We start from the raw sequence: 8,396 nt of genomic DNA, 5'->3' as shown, positions 1-8,396 counted from the left end.
TTTATAAATAAAGGTTTATATTTTTTAGGAACCTATCAAAATTTAATAGTGGTAAATGTCTTTCTGATATAATTTTAAATCACTGCCTCATATTCTATTGTATGAGTGTATTTATAGAATACACTTAATATTGTATAAATATAATACAATATATTATATTGATATACCCAATATTATTTCCCTCTTATAAACAACATGGTCATGGGTGTTATAGCTTCATTTTTTGTAATTATCCACAATTTTTTCCTTAGGTTGAGTTTGGAATTCTAGTGTCAAATGAAATGTAAATTTTGGGACTTTTGATTCCTACTGCAAAATTATAAACCTGGAAATAAATGGATAAGCTGTCATTCCCAGACCCAGTTTATAAGTTTCTCCACATTCTTTCCCAAATGGTTCCATTATTTATTTTTAAATTGTCAATTTAGTAAATGAAAAAATATATGTATATTTACACTTTTCATTTCTTTGATTATTAAGGACATTATACTTAAAAAAAACCCCCAATATTTGGGTTCTGTGTTTGTAAATTATCTGAGCATGTTCTTTGACTATAATTTTTTCTATTGGGGGACTTATCTTTTTCTCATCAATTCTTTTAAACTTTAAATTAAATTGAAATTTCAATTAGAAAATAAAATAAAACAAACTAATCCCTTCCCGAAACAGAGATTAGTACAAATAGAGATGCCAATATCCCAACTGAAAAAAAAAAGATAGTCAGATTATAAACTGTTACAAAAATAAGATGGAAAATTTTAACAAACTGTTTAAGCTATTTTCTTAAAAGACATTTCTTTCACTGCCAGAGATCTTGAACATATTTCTGGTCAGTCATCCAGATGCAGTTCTTCACATAATTGATGAACTTGGGTTCCACTTTGGGAAGAGAACCACCTTTTTCTATACTTGCTTGCCTTCTACTTAATGTGTTCTATAAAATCAGCTCCTTTTGGTGTTTTAGGAGTTTTTCTATGTTTTTGAGATTCTTGACCTTTTCATCTTGGTGTCAATAGTTTTGAGTCTTGTCATTCTGGTTTGATTTTTATGCATTTTAGACCTGGGTTCAATCCCTGGGTCATGAAGATCACCTAGAAGAGAGAATGGCAACCCACTCCAGTATTCTTGCCTGGAGAATCCCATGGGTGGAGGAATCTTGCCGACTGCAGTCCATAGGGTTGCAAAGAGTTGGGCACAACTGAAATGACTGTCAATAAAGGACAGAAATGGGATGGACTTAACAGAAGCAGAAGATATTAAAAAGAGGTGGCAAGAATACAAAGGAGAACTGTGCAAAAAAGATCTTCACGACCCAGATAATCACAATGGTGTGATCACTCAGTTAGAGCCAGACATTCTGGGAAGTGAAGTCAAGTGGGCCTTAGGAAGCATCACTTCGAACAAAGCTAGTGGAGGTGATGGAATTCCAGTTGAGCTATTTCAAATCCTAAAAGATGATGCTATGAAAGTGCTGCACTCAATATGCCAGCAAATTTGGAAAACTCACAGTGGCCACAGGACTGGAAAAGGTCAGTTTTCATTCCAGTCCCAAAGAAAGGCAATGCCAAAGAATGCTCAAACTACCACACAATTGCACTCATCTCACACACTAGCAAAGTAATGCTCAAAATTCTCCAAGCCAGGTTTCAGCAATACGTGAACTGTGAACATCCAGATATTCGAGCTGGTTTTAGAAAAGGCAGAGGAACCAGAGAATAAATTGCCAACATCTGCTGGATCATGGAAAAAGCAAGAGAGTTCCAGAAAAACATCTATTTCTGCTTTATTGACTATGCCAAAGCCTTTGACTGTGTGGACCATGATAAACTGTGGAAAATTCTGAAAGAGATGGGAATACCAGACCACCTGACCTGCCTCTTGAGAAACCTGTATGCAGGTCAGGAAGCAACAGTTAGAACTGGACATGGAACCACAGACTGGTTCCAAATAGGAAAAGGAGTACGTCAAGGTTGTATATTGTCACCCTGCTTATTTAACTTCTAAGCAGAGTACATCATGAGAAATGCTGGGCTTGAGGAAGCACAAGCTTGAATCAAGATTGCCGGGAGAAATATCAGTAACCTCAGATATGCAGATGACATCTCCCTTATGGCAGAAATTGAAGAGGAGCTAAAAAGCCTCTTGATGAAAGTGAAAGAGGAGAGTGAGAAAGTTGGCTTAAAGTTCAACATTCAGAAAACTAAGATTATGACATCTGGTCCCATCACTTCATGGCAAATAGATGGGGAAACAGTGGAAACAGTGGCTGACTTTAGTTTTTGGGGCTCCAAAATCACTGCAGATGGTGACTGCAGCCATGAAATTAAAATACATATATTCTTTGGAAGTAAAGTTATGACCAACCTAGACAGCATATTAAAAAGCAGAGACATTACTTTGCTAACAAAGGTCCGTCTAGTTAAGGCTATGGTTTTTCTAGTAGCCATGTATGGATGTGAGAGTTGGACTATAAAGAAAGCTGAAAGTGAAGTCACTCAGTCGTGTCTGACTCTTTGCGACCCTATGGACTGTAGTCTACCATGCTCCTCAGTCCATGGGATTTTCCAGGCAAGAGTACTGGAGTGGATTGCCATTTCCTTTTCCAGGGGATCTTCCCAACCCAGGGATCGAACCTGGGTCTCCTGCACTGCAGGCAGATGCTTTACCACCTGAGCCACCATGGAAGCCCCAAAGAAAGCTGAGCACTGAAGAATTGATGCTTTTGAACTGTGGTGTTGGAGAAGACTCTTGAGAGTCCCTTGGACTGCAAGGAGATCCAGCAAGTCCATCCTAAAGATCAGTCCTGGGTGTTCATTGGAAGAACTGATGGTGAAGCTGAAACTCCAATACTTTGGCCACCTGATGCGAAGATCTGGCTCATTTGAAAAGATCCTGATGCTGGGGAAGATTGAGGGCAGGAGGCGAAGGGGATGACAGAGGATGAGATCGTTGGATGGACATGAGTTTGGGTATACTCCAGGATTTGGTGATGGACAGGGAAGCCTGGTGTCCTGTGATCCATGGGGTTGCAAAGAGTTGGACACGACTGAGTGACTGAACTGAACTGAACTGAAGTGACTTAGCACACAACACATATTTCATATGGATTCCTTTACTGGAGCCTTTTCTTCAGCTTCCTCATTATATTCATTATCATCATCATCTTCACAGCAAGTTTGACCTTTTTTTTGGTGGAAGTTTGCCGCCACTTTCAGGAGCAGATCACTTTTCAGACATACTTAGGAGTTTCACCTTCTCCTCTTCATCTTTTGATTCTTCATCTTCCTTCACACCAACCAAGTACTGTCTACTAATATGCATGAACCATCCCTTAACTCTAAGCCACAAGTGGTGTTATTTCAAAGCTCCCAAGGGAAACCGTTGACTATATAGATGTTTTCAAAGTTGCCAACTTTGACTGTTTGCATAATTCATTGCCACTGTTTTGGTAATGTGCAATTTATCTTTTGTATCAGTTATTCTTAGAGCTAACTGTAGGTCATCTTCCATTATTGTTGTTGTTGAGTTGCTCAGCCATGTCTGACTCTTTGTGACCCCATGGACTGCAGCATGCCAGGCTTCCCTGTCCTTCACCATCTCCCATAGTTTGCAGAAACTAATGTCCATTGAGTCAGTGAAGCTATCCACCCATCTGATCCTCTGTCGAACCCTTCACCTCCTGTCCTCAATCTTTCCCAGCATTAGGGTCTTTTCTAATGAGTCGGCTCTTTGCATCAGTTGGCCAAAGTATTGGAGCTTCAGCTTCAGCATCAGTCCTTCCAATGAATATTCAGGATTGGTTTTCTTTAGGATTGACTGGTTTGATTTATTTGCAGTCCAAGGAACTGTCAAGAGTCTTCTCCAATACCACAATTCAAAAGCATCAATTCTTTGGTGCTCAGCCTTCAATTCTTCAGTGCTCAGCCTTCTTCCATTATCATCCACTTTAAAATCACAAGTTTTGGTCAGTTCTGGGGCCTCAAGGACTCATGTTCATTTCAACTAAACTGTCCTTGGGGTACTGACTGGTACTTGATAGGAGAGAAAGTGGATGGAGATACAGTCATGAAGGAGGGAATCACACAAGGGTTCCTCTTGATTTTTAATTGCTTTGTGTACATTAAGTTTGGGGTCTCCCTTGTAGCTCAGTCAGTAAAGAATTTCCTGCAGTGCAGGAGACCCAGGTTCAATTCCAGGGTTGGGAAGATCCCTTGGAGAAGGAAATGGCAACCCACTCCAGTATTCTTGCCCTGAGAATCCGATGGACAGAGAAGCCTAGCAGGCTACAGTCCATGGGGTCACAAGAGTTGGATACGACTTAGAGACTAAACCACCACCACATTAAGTTTACTCATTCTTTATCTGTTTTCTTTGTTGCCAAAATTTTTTTCTCTATTCTTTTTAGGCTTTGAATTTTGTTGATGTACTTTTCTATGTTAGTAATCTTTGTTGCTGTTACTTTTTTCCCCCTTTAATTTGTTTGATTGCTTTTAGCTTTTAGGCAGTCAAATCTATTACAGTTGTGATTTCTGTCATTGGTATCACACTTAGAAAGACTACCTCCCTCCTTAGATAATACAATACTTGTTTACATTTCCTTCTAGTCCTTTATCATTTCATTTTACATTTGCAATGTATTTAGGTAAAAGGTCTTATTTCAGGAAACGACTTCAGAATATTATGTTCTAACTTAAGTGTGTATATAGCCTATTAGGATGATTAATTACTAACGAACACTGTTATATTTCTGTTGTAAATGACTCATTTGAAAAGACCCTGATGCTGGGAAAGATTGAAAGTGGGAGGAGAAGGGGATGACAGAGGATGAGATGGTTGGATGGCATCACTGACTCAATGGACATGAGTTTGATTAAACTCCAGGAGTTGGTGATGGACAGGGAGGCCTTGCGTGCTGCAGTCTATGGGATTGCAAAGAGTCGGACATGACTGAGTGACTGAACTGACTGACTTGTATAGAGTATGTCTATTCCTGTAAATACTGTTACTCACACCTGGGCCCAGAGCCCTGCTGTGAGCATCACTTTTTCATTGCCTGAAAGTCGGGATAGACCTTGGGTTTCACATATAAGTAAGAGGGTCATCACCATAATGTTACTTGGCAAACTCAAATTCTTTTTTTTTTTTTTTTGCTTCTCAAACACCTAAAATTAGGATCATGTGTTTTCCTTAAGATCTATGAGAATAGTTGATATACTTCAGTCATTGGTCAGAGTGCATGTTTTGTGAGTAAAGCTCTCCTGGAGGATGGTGAAGAGGAGGGAGTAGCTGGCCCTCTGGGGACTTCATGCTTCAGCACCTGTACCAAGGCACTCCCAGCTGGGAGGATCTCAGCGCCCCAGACACCTCTCAGCACAAACAACATCATTCCATGCTGTGCATTTCTGAATGCCTCCAGCTGTAAAACAGATTGCTTTCTATGTTAGAATTAAATTTTGTCTTTTCCTTCTCTTTCTTTTGCAAAGCTTCAAATGCGAGAACAAGTGCCAGCTGTTGGATCAGAGGACTCTTCCTACAGTACAAAAGTGCATGCACTATCCCAGATTTGCAAATATGTAGAAGATGGCACATCTTGTTATTTTTGTTTTTGAGGTTCCTAAACTCATGTCTTCTAAAATGCAGGTTGCCAGTAGAGTTTTGTAGGTAGGTGACCCAGGAGAGGTGAAATGAGTGGGCAGAGAGAGCCATGAGGAATTCCACACATTTGGGAAATACTTTCATTAATATTTTGTATTTGTGTTTTAAATTTTGGGAGTGACTCATAGGCACTTAGTACAAAAAAGTGATGAAATTAATCTTGCCAGTAATGAGGTTGCTTGGCCTTTCTGTTAGCAGACACTGAGCTCATGGGCTGTAGGATGTTTAATTGGCTGCCTGGTGGTTTGTGAAAGCAATGTGGGTTGAGTTTCACTTTAACAAGTGTTATAGTACATTAACCTTGTCATATTGTCTCCAGATGTTATTAAAGTTAGGGAGTGATACACTGAATTGTCTGTTTTCCTTATTTAGGCAAAACAGACGTTCAGGACTCACTACTCAGACACAGTAAATTAGGGGCGGATATACTGAGTGAGCGGAGAAGGCAATGGCAACCCACTCCAGTGTTCTTGCCTGGAGAATCCCAGGGATGGGGGAACCTGGTGGGCTGCAGTCTATGGGGTCACACAGAGTTGGACACGACTGAAGCGACTTAGCAGCAGCAGCAGCATACGGAGTGAAGGCTTCCCAGCTGGTGCTAGTGGTAAAGAATCCACCTGCAATGCAGGAGACCCGGTTTGACCCCTGGATCAGGAGGATTCCCTGGAGGAGGGCATGGCAACTCACTCCAGTATTCTTGCCTGGAGAATTCCATGGACAGAGGAGCCTGATAGGCTCCTCTGCCCTTAGGGTTGCAAAGAGTTGGACATGACTGAAGCGACTTAGCTCATGTTGAGTGAAATGAATACTTCGCGTGGTCTAGAAGAATAAATATTGTAACCATTGTCATGCTCTGGCTATATTTAAAAACAATAAGTGATATTCTTAATACAGTTTGCTGCTGCTGCTGCTGCTGCTAAGTCACTTCAGTCATGTCCGACTCTGTGCGACCCCACTGATGGCAGCCCACCAGGCTCCCCCGTCCCTGGGATTCTCCAGGAAAGAACATTGGAGTGGGTTGCCATTTCCTTCTCCAATGCATGAAAGTGAAAAGTGAAAAGTGAAAGTGAAGACGCTCAGTTGTGTCCGACTCTTCGCAACCCCATGGACTGCAGCCCACCAGGCTCCTCCATCCATGGGATTTTCCAGGCAAGAGTACTGGAGTGGGGTGCCATTTGTTCTTCAAATGCCTAGTTGGAGCTCAAGGGTTATGAAATCAGACTCTTGAGTAGTGGGTTGTGAAAGTGCTAGAGACTGAATTGTGTTCCCACCAGTAGTTCATGGGGCTTCCCAGGTGGTGCTAGTGGTGAAGAACCCACCTACCAATGCAGGAGACAAAAGACGAGGGTTCAGTCCCTGAGTTGGGAAGATCCCCTGGAGGAGGGCATGGCAACGTACTCTAGTATTCTTGCCTGCAGAATCCCCATGGATAGATGATCCTGGGGGGCTACAATCCATAGGGTCATACAGAGTCAAACATGACTGAAGTGACTTAGCATGCACATCTGCACTAATTCATATGCTTAATATAATGTGACTGTATTTGGAGATATGGCTTTTAACAGGTAACTAATGTTAAGTGAGGTTGAGTTCTTACCTGATAGAACTGTTTGTATTATAAAAATTGGGAAGATCTCTCCCCCTCCACTCTCTATTTCTCTCTCCCCACATGCACACACAGAGGCAAGGCCATAGGAGAAGGCAACCAACTGCAACCAAGGTAGAGAACTCTCACTGGATATCAACCCTGTTGGCACAGAAAAATCTAGCTTCCATAACTGTGAGCAAATAAATTTCTACTGTTTAAGCCACTCGGTTTATGATAATTTGTTATGGTAGAATAAGCAGACAGAAAGGAGACGGCATGTTAAATATAGCTCCAGAGGGGATCTTCAGAGGCTGAAGGTTGAAAGCAAAAGAGTGCTTCTCTGTGAATGACCTTTAACAACCATACTGGGTGAACCAGCAGGTCTGGGAGAGGACCTGTCAGAAACATGAGACTGGGTTTACCTCTCAGCATTGCCTCATTTGGGTCTCAGATTTCCTCACCTGTGAAAAGAGGTGATGGGGTTAGCTTTTATTTAAGTTCAACCCACTCCAGTATTCTTGCCTGGAGAATCCCATGGACAGAGGAGCCTGGAGGGCTACAGTCCATGGAGTAGCAAGAGTCAGACATGACTTAACTTCTAAACCACCACCATGAGTTACCGCATTGTTGATGGGGAGGATTTGGGGCTGGTTCCAGGAATACTGGGGGCTGTCTCACATAGGGTGCATGTCACAACTGCAGGTGCCACATCCTCTACCGGGACTGGTGACCTCAAACACAGATATAAACACAAGATGCCCTGACCTCCTGCTCAAAGAAGGTCAGTATGTCTCTCCCTGTCACACTTAGTTTTGCGTGAAAGATCCTGAAAGTTGTATGATAAGCAGTTAGTGCCTGTGAGTAGAACTTGTAATTTACTTCTGGGGGTAAATTGTTTCCCAGGACACAATTGAATTGGGTCCAGGGAAGATAGTTTCATGAGGGGCTTGAGGAAATGCCATGTGAAAGAGGGGGAAGCCAACAGAGAAAGTCTGGAGTTTCAGGAAAGCTGGCTGGTACTCAGGGTGTGGCCCTTGGGAGAATTATCTTCTTTCATTAGGTGTAAAAGAAAAGAGTGTAGAGTTTGGGGAATGAGAAGTCCAAATAAATGAACTAATGTGTATATGAGCTTTGCAATGCATAAATGGGGTTC

The 8,396-nt window shown here is 41.7% G+C and overlaps 1 pseudogene; it reads right to left on the bottom strand.

The window, feature by feature from the left end:
* Positions 1–666: 666 nt before the first annotated feature.
* Positions 667–7,868, bottom strand: LOC133253493 (nucleophosmin-like; annotated as a pseudogene).
* Between the last annotated feature and the right edge of the window lie 528 nt (positions 7,869–8,396).

The sequence above is a fragment of the Bos javanicus genome, chromosome 8 (assembly GCF_032452875.1).
Source record: "Bos javanicus breed banteng chromosome 8, ARS-OSU_banteng_1.0, whole genome shotgun sequence".
Classification (NCBI taxonomy): domain Eukaryota; kingdom Metazoa; phylum Chordata; class Mammalia; order Artiodactyla; family Bovidae; genus Bos; species Bos javanicus.
The sequence above is the reverse complement of the archived record's forward strand: the minus strand, read 5'-3'. Positions and strand labels throughout refer to the sequence as shown.